Source organism: Peromyscus maniculatus, chromosome 22 (genome assembly GCF_049852395.1).
Source record: "Peromyscus maniculatus bairdii isolate BWxNUB_F1_BW_parent chromosome 22, HU_Pman_BW_mat_3.1, whole genome shotgun sequence".
NCBI classification, from domain to species: Eukaryota; Metazoa; Chordata; class Mammalia; order Rodentia; family Cricetidae; genus Peromyscus; species Peromyscus maniculatus.
In genome coordinates, this window is record NC_134873.1 from 33,043,234 (window position 1) to 33,055,615 (window position 12,382).

The following is a 12,382-nucleotide window of genomic DNA, read 5'->3' on the forward strand; positions in this document are numbered from 1 at the left end:
AGGATGGAGAAACCCAGAGACAAATTCCACTCTCCTTGTCCCAATATAGGCAAAAATCTCTGCATAGACATGCAGAGATTTCTCTGAAAGCAAGATGGAGTTCTCTGTGTTCCCTGGGCGTTTTTAAGGAAGTAGAATTTGGCGTTTAGTGGGTGGCCTCAGAGACACATCCCTGAGTGCAGACTCAGGATAGTTGGATGTCATTTCGTCCCCACACCTTGGCTTCCTCCTCCTCAGGTAATGGAACCAAAGCTTGGATCTGGTGGCAATGTCCTTGCATCTGGGCTGCCTGACCATCGTGTGGATGAGCTTCAGGCTGGCTTCCCTGGTGCTGCAGGACAGAGAGCGCAGACCTGTGGCTGAAATCAGAGTCACAGATCCCAGCCCTGCCCATCGGGAACCAGTGTCTCTGCTGCCCCTGAGCTGAGAGCTGCCTGCCCCGGGGCAGTGTCCAGGGCTAAGGGTCCCTCTACTGCTACACTCCTTGGATGGAGTTCCTGACGTCGTGGGGGTTGGACTGCTCTCCTTTTTCTTCCTCCTCCTCTTCATTCTCCTATCCTTCCTCTTATTTATGTCCCTCCTCCTCCCCTCCTCCTCTCTCTCCCATCTTCTTCCTCTCTCTCATTCTCTTTCCTCCTCTTTTTTCCTCCTTTTAAAATAATATTCTTAATAATATTTGTTATAGTAATAAATATATTTCTATATAGATACATAAACATACCTTTACATTAGCATATATCACACACAGTTTTATATGAATATATTTATAATATTATAAAATTTGTATTATTTCTATAAAATGTATTATTATATTAATTTATAATATAATAATTTTTTTAAAAATAAATTCTGGATCCTAAGCCCTTATCAGATAAATGATGTGAACAATTTTTTTTTCCATTTCCTAAGCCGCCTTCAGTTTCCTTAATTTTGGTGAAGTTCGGTTTGTTACTGCCCCTGCCCACTGGCTGTGGCGCGTTCGATGTCGTGTTTTAGGAATGTTACCTAATGCAGGCTCTTGAACATTTATAGGCAGACTCTGCAGTCTAGGCTCTTAAGGTTTGCACACGCTTCCTTTTAAGAGGCTTTTAGTTTTAGCTTTTAACCTTCTGATATTTTTATCTTTAAGGTATCAGGCTTTCCTTTAGGAACACTTTTTTTTGTGTTCAAAGAATTTTTTTATTACATATATGAAATGGAAAATTAAGGACTTACAATTAAAGGAAAATGAAACTTTAAAATGAATTTAGTGAATTGCTTTCTTTATTTAATATTTCAGACTGTTCCTCTCTGCCATTGAGCAACACGTCATAGATTTGAGTCCTGTAACATAATCTGCATCGTAACTTTGATCTGGCAGTACAACATCCGTCGGGTGGCTGTCGGCTGTGTGACACATCCCTTGTTATTGGGCACCTGCGCTGTTCCCGTGAAAAACGGGAAGAGCAGAGCAGCAAGTGTGTGACGCTTCCTTAGGATAAATTCTCAAAGCACAGCCCCTGCCCGGCATCCAAATTAAACAAGTGCACAATGTTTCCGCGAGCGGTTTTTTAGACTAAAGAGAAGGCTAGTTAGAGAGTCAGGTAAGTGGACGAGTTCAAGAACAGCCTTCATCTGGGAGAAATGCCTTCTTACCTGGCCCAGTGTTCAGTTATTTTCTAGGGATTATCATGTCACATGACATCGTTTCCTTATGCTGTCCAGATGCTGAAGATTGATGTTGCAGTCTCGTTTTAATTTATAAAGACCACCGCCACAGGGAAAGTGTTTCCTGCACACAACATTCTTGTTCTTCTGCATAGTTTCCTCAGGGCAGGGTCCCAGCGAGGGGATTTCCGGGTCAAGCAGTTGGAATGTTCTGGAAAGTGTCTAAGCTGCAGCATTCCCATAGGCAGTGTAGGAGGGCCCAGAGTCCAAGCACCGCCTCCTCCATCAGACATTTGAACTGTTTCAGTGACGATTTCAGAATGATGGTGGCTGAGTTACGTAAGGGAGGGTAAAGTCAGCCCCCACTTTATTACTGATTTTAATGTAAAAGCCACACCAATGGGGGATTCTCTGCTCTTCACAACATCTGTGGATTTCATAGTCATCCAATCTTTTCCACAGTGCAGATGATTTTTTTAGAAAGCAAGGTGTGTGTGTCTGGGTTAGAAGTATCCATGTCCGTGGATCTCTGAACTGTGAAATATTTGGTGTTCCCAGAGAGCTACAACATGGAGTTCAAGTTTAAAACTGGGGTTTCTCTATCCAGGAGAGGGTCCTCCATTGTCATATGTACACACACACACACACACACACACACACACACACACACACACACACGTATGTGTGTGTATATATATATATTGGTTTGAGATGGGGTCTTGCTGTGTAGCCTTAAGACCTGGTAATGGCTATGTAGCTCAAGCTGTTCTTGAATTTGCAGTCATCCTTCTGCCTCAGATTCTACTGGGATTACAGATGCCTGTCCCCATTCCTGGTTCTCTGTCTTATTTTTCTGACTACAGTGCTGGCAACTTCCTCTAAGAAGACAGTGTAGCCATGTAGACTGTGCCCTTGGCTCAGGGGACTAGCCATCTAAAACAATTGATGAGAATCCTCTGCTATGGTAAAAGCAGAGGTCTGGAATGTTCTGTCAGTAACTTCCCGTCATCCAGACCCGAGGTGGGTCTGTACTGAAAGAGTATTGATTACAGAGCCTCAAAAGAGAAGGAAACTACCCTTTCTGCTGACTGCCATGTGAGGCGAGAGCCCATAGAGGTATATATCAATTTATTAAGGGGTGTGATGGGTATGGCGATATTTTATTTGTACTGAAATGTGATTTTATTTGTATGTTAATAAATAAAGTTGCCTGGGGGTCAGAGCTAATAGCAAGCCATAGCAGAGCCGGGCAGTGGTGGCACACGCCTTGAATCCTAGCACTTGGTAGGCAGAGCTGGGTGGATCTCTGTGTGGTCAAGGATACAGCCAGCATTGGAGACACATGCCTTTAATCTCAATACCATTGAAGACCTGGAGGGCTGTACATACAGGCAGTGACGAGGCAGTCATGTGGTTGGGTTTACAACCAATGAGAAGGCAGAACAGAAAGTCTATATAAAGACAAACAGACAGGAAGTAGGTCTCTTTCGGAGAGGTCTCTTGGCTTAAGAGGCTAGCTGCAGCAGGTGGGTAAGGCTCTTAGCTCTGACCTCTTGGCTTTCTTCTTTGCATTGGTTCTGTGTTTCTTATTTAATAAGACGGCTGGTTATACCTACAGATGGGGAAACACTCACTGATATAAAGCAAGGTAAATGTGCTGCAGATCCGCTGCTGATCCAGCTGCCCTTCTCCTCGAGGCCAATGGGGACCAACGGCAAGTCACTTTTCACCACCTGACCTGGTCTCCTCACCCCAAGAGAGAGCACCACCCTCTCTCTCCTCTTAAGCGGCCACATATGCAGACAAGGGGCTGTGTCCCAAGGCTTGCACCCCAAAGCTATTGGAGGAAACAAATTCCCACAACACCTCCCCTTTTTGTTTAAATAAGAAGGTTCTGAGCCTAATATAAAACTATGTACAATAAGAACAATGATCAAGTATTACCCAGGAAAAAGAAAGGGTAATAACATAAACAAAAAATGGAATGACAACCAACAAGAACCACATCAAGTAAGAAACACATACTAAATGTCCAGGCCAAGGGTAATTGGCAAGTTGCTGGGGGCTGGAGAGATGACTCAGAGGTTAAGAGCACTGGCTGCTCTTCCAGAGGTTCTGAGTTCAATTCCCAGCACCCACATGGTAGCTCACAACCATCTGTAATGAGAACCATGGGGCCCCCAAACTGGTCTCTGAGAGGCTAGGGTCAGGGAGCACAGAGAACAAGGCAGAAGGAGTTCAGTTTGAGGGGGGCTTCCTCTCCAAAAACAAGGAGCTCCTCCCCCACCCCAGTTGATAGAACACAGCCTGCCCCGTTTCCTGGGGAAGGCTGTGAAGGTATAAATGGTACTCTCTTGGTCACTGGTGCTGTACCGGGGGCTGGTGACAGCCAGCTCTGGGTATGTGTGGGTCCTTGAGAAGGCTGGACTGGAATCTGGGTTCTGACTGATACACATTTCAGATGGGATTCATGAGGCTGAGGGGGGAACCCCACTCTGTGTCTGGGAAGCCGGCAGCTAACCCTGGCTCTTGGCCCGGGTCTGAGTGTGGCATCACCTGAAAGGGGTCCCTTTGGGGGCAAGTGCACCCGACTCTCTGCTTTCTCTCTGATCCGCCTGCTGGTCCTGTGTCTCCCTTCTGTGGCACCCCCTCTTTCTTCTGGTCTTGTGTCTCTGAGTCCCCATGGCTGCTGGTGGACATGAACTATGGCTTCTCCTCATGTTGGCTTGGGAGCGTCTGGGGCCAGTGCTGGACCCTGGGGGCCCAGCCCTCTTCCTTAACATATGATCATTGCTTGCTCTGTGTTGTGTGTTTCCTGTCCATCCGTAGCATTGTATATTGTATGTTGTATTTTGCACAATTATCACACACTCACTCACGTCAGGGCCCTGTTGTGGTCCCCCTGTGCCTGTTCTCTCCAGTTTTGAGTGTCCTTCCATGCCCTGACCTCTACTTGGGGATCCACAGTGCAATGCTTTTCTCTGCAGCCTTTCTGCAATGCATAATTTGCACACATGCTTAGTTTTGCACATGCACGCTTGTAGACATGACATATGGATTTACACACAAGGAACCATGCGGGAGAGCATGCTCACGAGGGCACACTCTGCCAGCGTGCACATGTGTACCCTCGAATCACACAACACACAGCGCACATATACATCCCACACATACCACATCTCATACACTATAGGCTCCACGACACCTATCAACTATATACCATATATACATATTACATCTTCAAGACATACACAAACATGTACATGCATGCGAACACAGTCCACACTTGTGTCCTGGTCACAAACTGGCCCGGAAAGTGAGGGATCCTGCAACAGGCTCCCAAGATAGCCTCAGTCACCCAGGTGTCCAGACAGTCCTTGGCCCTCTGCCATGGTTCCCTATTAGCAGAGGCTGGCTGTGTCTATGGACGATCTGGACAAGTTCTCTGTAGTTTGATAACTATGTCCTTTGTGAGAGAGGGCACTGGGACAGAAACACATTTGGGTGGTGCTCGTGGCAGCATAGGGCTGTGCCAGGCCCAGCGGTGAGGCTGGATGGAGTCTCTAGACCCAGCGGTGGCCCCACACCCTCTGCTTCCTCTGCAAAGCCAAACGTTGAGTTTCTATAGATTTTCTGGGGTGTCTTAACATCTGGACACACAGCCATGTCTCACTCAATGAAGGTGGGTGTGGAAACACGAAGAAAAAGGGGGTGGGGGGAGAAGAGCAGTCGATCTTGCCGTAGTGAGACTGTGTGTAAACTACACAGCTCATGTCAACTTGCTTCCAGCAGATAGGTCAGCTGATGTGAAACTGCGGCGGGTGTACCTGCATAGGCTGGCATGCTGAGTGTGCGCTTTGCAGGGTTAGCCAGGGACCACCATTATTCTGAATTAAAGGAGAGATTTTTCAGAGCAGTGAATGAGAAGTTACTGAATATTCTGGAACACGCAGAGGTTCACTGGATGGCCGTCTAACTTTTCACATGGCTTGTCCCTCATGTCTGGCTCGATGGAGTTGGCCATGGGTATACCCTTAGGGAATCAGTCTTTTCTCCTCCTCCCTAAAGGAGCCCAGGCTGTAGCATCTCAGAGGTGACAAGTCAAGCCAGCTGGGAATTTGGTCGAGAGGAGAGCCACAGATGTGTGGCCACGAAGCTTGGAGGTGGGTCTGAGAGGATCTGACATTTGTGCAAAAGTCCTGGGCAGGAGTCTGGCTGTGCTGGGGCTCTGTCTCATGCTGTGGGGGACCAGAGGGGGCAGGAGGGTACAGCCTTCTCACTGTGTACTCAGAAGAGGGCCCAAGGGATCCCCAAAGGCCGTCAGACTGGGGCCTGCAAGGGGCAAGGGTTAGGCCTTGTGTTCTTGGGAGGGCTTCCCAGCCCGGCTTTCAGATTGGCTGGAACAAAGAACATCTTGGAACGACTTGCTTGGGAAAGGACCTTTTGTGCTATTGAATTGGCTTGATGGCCGAGGGGTGGGAGGGAAGAGGATTCCCTTATAGGCAAGAAATTCTGCCCCCTGACAAGTTTAAAATGAGCATGTAACCGAGGGGTGCTGCTCCCCAATCTTGTTGGAGCATAGAGTGCATACCACATCTCTGACAGGGCATTTGGATTTGGGGAGGGAGGAGAGGAGTATCGTGTCTCGCCAGGGGCCAAATGGACAGAGCTGGACGCTTGCTTTCTCAGGCCCCGTGTGACCATCGATAGTCCACAGTTCCCCTTCTCAGCTTTTGCTCATTTTATATTCTTACCCTCACATCTGTCCCAGAAAAGCACATGTCTCAGAAAGAGAAAGCCCAAAGCCCTTGGTATCTGATTTAATGAAAATGGCATTGGCCTACAGACAAGGATAGTTTTCTAAAAATTGTGCAGGCATGCATGCGTGTGTGCCTGTGGGGTGTGTGTGTGTGCGCCTGGGTGTGTAGGCCAGAGGACAGCATGGTGTGAAATGATGCCCTCCTTTCACCTTTATGTGGCATCCAAAGATCAAAGTCATGGTGCCAGGCTTGTGCAGCCAGTGTCTTTACCTGCTGAGACATTTGGCCAGCCTCAGGAGCAATTTTAATAAAGATAAACACAAAGTTTGATTAGGGGATGGGCTGGAGGGCTTTTACACAGAGAAACCCCATCTTAAACAAACAAACAACCTCCCCCCGAAAAAACTGGGGTTGTCATAAATTTTTTCATGGATTTTCACTGAATGGAGAGGCAGTTTACTTTAGGCAGATCTTTCCAGAAAGGAAGAGAGACTTCACGATTGCTTCTGCACATTGGACTGAATATTAGCTTAAGAGTTCAAGAAGCAGAAGCCATGGAACATGGATCACGGCATGTGTGTAGGGGGGTACATTTGTGGCTGAGCTCGGGGTCTTTTTCCAGAGTAGCTGCATCCTGGGAAATGACCATTGTGCAACCTTAAACACCGAGGACTTATGAATCCCTAGGGATACCAGAGCACTGAGAAGCTGTCCTGGCTAGTGTTATGTCAACTTGACACAAGCTAGAGTCATCAGAGAGGAGGGAGACTTGGTTGAAAAATTCCCTCCACAAGATTGGGCTGTAGGCAGGCCTGTACAGCATTTTCTTAATTAGTGATTGATGGGGGAGGGCCCAGCCCATGGTGGGTGGTGCCATCCCTGGGCTGGTGGTCCTGGGTTCTGTAAGAAAGCAGGCTGAGCAAGCTATGGGGAGCAAGCCAGTAGGCAGCACCCGTCCATGGCCTCTGCATCAGCTCCTGCCTCCAGGTTCCTGCCCTGCGTGAGTTCCTGCCCTCGCTGCTTTTGATGATGAGCTGTGATGTGGCACTGTGAGCGAAATCAACCCTCTCATCCCCGCATTGCTTTGGTCATGGGGTTTCTTCACATCAATAGTCACCCTAACTAAAGCAGAAGCTGAGTTGTCTCTTTGAGGAAGGACCTTCGGCCGTCTTGGGACTCTTCCCAGCCTGCCCAAGCCCTGCTCAGCTACTGCAGAGCCTTGGTGACTTTTCCATGGCTGTGATAAAACACCATGACATGAAGAGTGAAGAGTTTGTCTGAAGGTGCAATTCTAGAGGTAGAGTCCATGATGGCGGGGCACGAGGCAACAGGCAGCAGACTCAGTAGCAGGAGCAAGGGGAGCAAACTGCAAGTGGGACCAGAGGCTATGGACCCCCAAACCCTACTCACAGAGCTGTACCTCCCCAGGTGAGGCACCGCCATCTCCCCAAACACCACCAGCCGGGGTCAGGCGCTCAAATGTGCGAGCCTATGAGGGACATATCTCAAATGCTCACTCGTGGGTAGCAGGCATGGGCCCTTCCGGTCGCCTTTAGTGCTGCTCAAGGAACTCTTCTGGTGAAGAGATAAATCTGCTTTCTGAAATGTACCTGCACCGTTATTTACGGAAAGGGAAGGGAAGGTCTATTTTCTACTTTGGATACACAACTGGAAATTCTGGGCAGCGCTACAGTAGCCGGAGGAAATCTTACCCGTGAGACAGACGACGGAGCAGCTATGTGCAGGGGGGATGTGTGAGGCACAGGTGTGGAAGGCAAGAAGGCTCATTTGTTAGTGTTTGCTAGGCAGTGACGGGGCCTCGGCCTGGAGATCTAGGACACGGGAAGGAGCCAGGAGCTTCAGCATGGGTCTGCAACCCCAGCACTGGGGCTTCGGTATCAGGAGGAAGAAAACAGCTAGCGTCGACCTTTGGCCTCTACACACACATTTACATATGTGCATGTACGTGTGAACATGCCCACATAAACCGCACATGTAACGCCACGTGCATAATCCCCCCTACTCTCTCTCTCTCTCTCTCTCTCTCTCTCTCTCTCCACACACACACACACACACACACACACACACACACACACACACACACACACACACACACTTATTTTAATAGATTAAATAAAGGCTGAGGTCTGGGTAGTCCAACAGTGGCTGCCTCATGATGGAAAGGCTGGCCACTGACCGAGCCTGGATTCCCCCGCAGTCCTAATCTGGTGCTGGAGTCCTGGAGGATTTCTGGAGCGCTGCTCCTCTTCAGTCCATGTTGGAATCCCCAAGAAGTCAACTTCAATATGGGCCAAGGGATACCTCAGCAGCAGGGTACACGAACTTGTCAGAGAGTGAGGGCAAGCCGGCCAAAGCAAAAGCACCCTTCCACCTGCTTTTATGTGGGCTGTCTGTCACCGGAAGGTGTAGCCCAGATTTAGGATGGGTCTTCCCACCTCAGATAGTCGGATCAAGAAACTCTCTCGAGACCTGCCCAGCGAGCTTGGGTTTTAGATGGTTCCCGATGTAGCCAAGTTGACATCCAAGATCAGTCATCACACCGTGCGGATTCATGAGGAGGTGCTCAGCATCTCAGCTTCACGAGTGTCAAGCAGAAGGAAGTGTCCTGTTTCTGTCATCCCTGGGTCACCTGCTATGATGGCTGTGGCAGGAAGGAACAGTGTTCTCTAGCACCCAGGCAAGCATGCTCTGTGCTCCAGCCTAGGTCCTGTGTTACTTGCGACACAAGAACATCCCTCTGGAGGCTGGCAATCCTTCTAGGAATCCCCCCCAACCCCCCCATGTACTGTGAGGTACAGGGCAACGCCAAGGCGGTGATGAGCCTCCCTGTGGCGAGATTTGCTATAGCCGTGGACTGGAAGGGTGGCGGATGAACCCCAATATGAAATCTTACACTGCCCTTTAAAGGGATGAGGCGGGGTTCGTTTGGAAGTGCCAAGGCACGTTACCAAGTTAAAACAAAAAAGGCAAAGACTCATTGCGATGATACATGGCAAGGTTTGCAGGAAGACATTTGTCTTTATCTGTGTAGACAGGAGATTTCCGGACAGGCAACTGAGAGCTATGGGTGGAGGTCTCTTCTGGAAGGTCTATGGGGGTGTGAAGGCACAGGTAAGGAATGTGAGATCAAATAAACACTTGTGATTAAACTTGGTCATGGGGAGCATGTCAAAGTTTGGTGCTCAAAGGCAACCTCCCCCTGCCTACCCTCTACCCCTCAGCCTGAGTCAAAACCCAACCTCTTACAGGCTACTGGGCTCAACATGGCGGACACCTCAATTTGGTCCATTTTGTTCATTACTTACATTATATTCCAACCATCAGATGTGAAAAATGCTTCCACAAACTGTTAGCCACCGTAACAACAGAGCAGAAAGTGTTTATTCAGAAAGGACAGCTGATCAACCAAAAATATTTGTGAGAATTCGCCTCCGTCTGCAAGAAAGGGCACTCCTGGACAGCAAGATGCATTGTAAGCAAGAGCCATTGCTACTTTATTGAGGTAACGTCTTCCTAGGCTTTGCCACCTTACAGAGCACACACGGCAGCTCCCTCCGGAACTTTCCAAAAAGGGGGTGTGAAGACAGCTCGAGACTTAGGGTAGATTGTTATAACTGCCACAAGACAGGGTGGGGAAAGAGGAGGGCGAGGCTTGTAAGTGTTAAATGCTATCACAGGGCCTCTGTAAGGGCACCTGCTCTTGCTCCGTGCTCGGTTACGTGACTTCAATCCCCCGGCTCCCCATTGCTGGGACTTCTTGGCAAGATTTGGATACTCCCTTGCATGGAGTCTGCTCTTGGTGCCCAGCACCTTCCTGCTGTGCCCTTCCGGGCTGTTGATACCTCAGTGTCCTCTGAGGCCCACTGGCGTCAGTGGGCGGGAACACAGCAGGGAAGATGTCTCTTCTGTTCACTTATCACCGGTTTCTTGCGGGGTCATGAGTCCTGATGACCCAGGAGGCCATGAGAGGGCTGCATTTCAAAAATCATCTCCCAGAGCCTATGAATCAGGAGGTGACGAGTTCGTCTCTGCCTCAAGGGTGTTCTTCCTGACTGTCTTTCAGGAAGAAAGAGGTCAGGCTGTTGTCACGCCATGCCTCTGTTGCTGATTCCTTTTGTCTGGGGCTCCCAGAGGCAGCATGGCCCAGCGTGGTGAGCAGTGGGGAGGGAGGAGGGTGAGTAGGGTCTGTGGGGATCCAGATGGCGACTGAGATCTGTTGCACCAGGTGACAAGTGTCATGGTGGAGTAGACCTTGGAGCTCCATGTATGGCCTGGGCTCAGATCCCGACATCGCTTCTCAGTGCTGGATGACAGCTCGTGGGGCCTCTGTGCCTTCGCGCATCCTGCGGAGAGGACCACGGAGAAGTGGCCCTGCAGGTCACCCTGGACAGCAGGAGCACAGAACCACAGGCTCTTCAGTAAAAGAACCAGGGACCTGGCTTTGAGAGAAAGGGATCCAGCGAGCCTGGCGGCAACTTCCTGTCCCATTCTGGAACAGTGCTTGCTTGAAAGATTCTTTGCTGGGAATCCTCTCACAGTCCCCCGCAGTCCTCCCGCAGTCCTCCCGCAGTCCTCCCGCAGTCCCCCCGCAGTCCCCCGCAGTCTCCCGCAGTCTCCCGCAGTCCCCCGCAGTCCTCCCCCCCCCCCCGTAGTCCCCCGCAGTCCCCCGGAGTCCTCCCCCCCCCGCCGCAGTCCCCCCGCAGTCCCCACCCCCGCAGTCCCCCGCAGTCCCCCGCAGTCCCCTGCAGTCTCCCGCAGTCTCCCGCAGTCCCCCGCAGTCCTCCCCCCCCTCCGCAATCCTCCCGCAGAAGCAGAAGTCTGTTCTCAGCCGCACTTGAGAGAGAAGGGCTGTGGCTGCTTTGGGTCGGCTCCGGGGCAAAGCGCGGTCCAGCAGACCTGCTCCCTAATTGGCCCCTGTTGCTTACGCGGTAGCTTTCCCCTGCTGAGACCCCTCTCACCCCTCACCCCTCACCCTCCACCCCTGAGGCCTAGCTTCCAGATCTGCAGGATCTGACTTGATGGTTTGCCAAACCATACCGGGCACTGCGGTGGGGGGGGGGGGCAGTGGCAGCGGAGGCGGCCGGGGGGGTGGGCAGGGCATTCCGTGCAGAGTACTTGGCCCATATTTATTTTTGGTTTTCATTCCTCTATAGTTCAGCAGACAAAATAAAGGGTTACCTGCCGATATTGCACACAGCTTACTCCGCTCATCATTGAATTGGTATTTATTACTGGGGCCTTTAGCGCGGGGGCGGGGTCAATGTTAGAAGAAGAAAAGGGAAACCATGGCTCAGGATGGACGCCCTGTCTACACGGGGACAGAGGGACAGGGCTCCACCTGGCTGTACCTAGTCCCCGAGGGACTGGGCACAGAGCTGTGGTCCTCACAGTCAAAGGCCTGTCCCTGCAGTCAGGAGGCCTCTTCAGGTGGCTTAGGGGAGACCTGCCAGAGAGGGTGTGGCAGTGTGGCTGGGCACTCACTCACATTGGACATCCGGGACTTGTAGAATGCTGGCGCCGTTTGGGAGCTGTAGTTTGCACTATGTCAGGTTTCAGAAAGTTGCAGCAGAGTGAGGTTCCCTGTGCACAATCCTGCCCTCTTGGCTGGGGAGGTGACTGTTCTGTGGGGTCGTGAGTCCTGGGGAGGCCAAGGGCCTTCAAACTCCCTCGCAAAGCCCTCCCTTAACCTCATGAAGTTCACACAGCAGGTCCTAGACTCAAGATTTACTCTCAAATCGCGTTTTCTTTTTCCTGTGTCGACTTGGAAGGTTCCTGAGTCTCCGAACTCCAGCTCTTGGGCTCGGTAGCAGGCCTGTCCCACACAGGGTTGTCTCAGTTTGACTTCATATGTTGTCTATACCCGGATTGGTCTAAACTGTTCTGGCTTCTGGCATGGGGACGCACCAGGCTGCCTCCCAGCCGGGCCCTCCCAGGACTCTCATTTCTGTCTAGAG

At 50.6% G+C, this 12,382-nt stretch overlaps 1 long non-coding RNA gene across 2 annotated transcripts in view; it reads left to right on the forward strand.

Annotated features, from left to right (window-relative positions):
* Nucleotides 1–1,099, forward strand: part of LOC143270316 (uncharacterized) — a 40,680-nt gene extending 39,581 nt beyond the window's left edge. For both annotated transcript variants that reach the window (XR_013047457.1, XR_013047456.1), the window contains exon 3: nucleotides 238–1,099. This is a non-coding gene — a long non-coding RNA (uncharacterized LOC143270316). The remainder of the gene's footprint in view (nucleotides 1–237) is intronic.
* The last annotated feature ends 11,283 nt before the right edge of the window (nucleotides 1,100–12,382 follow it).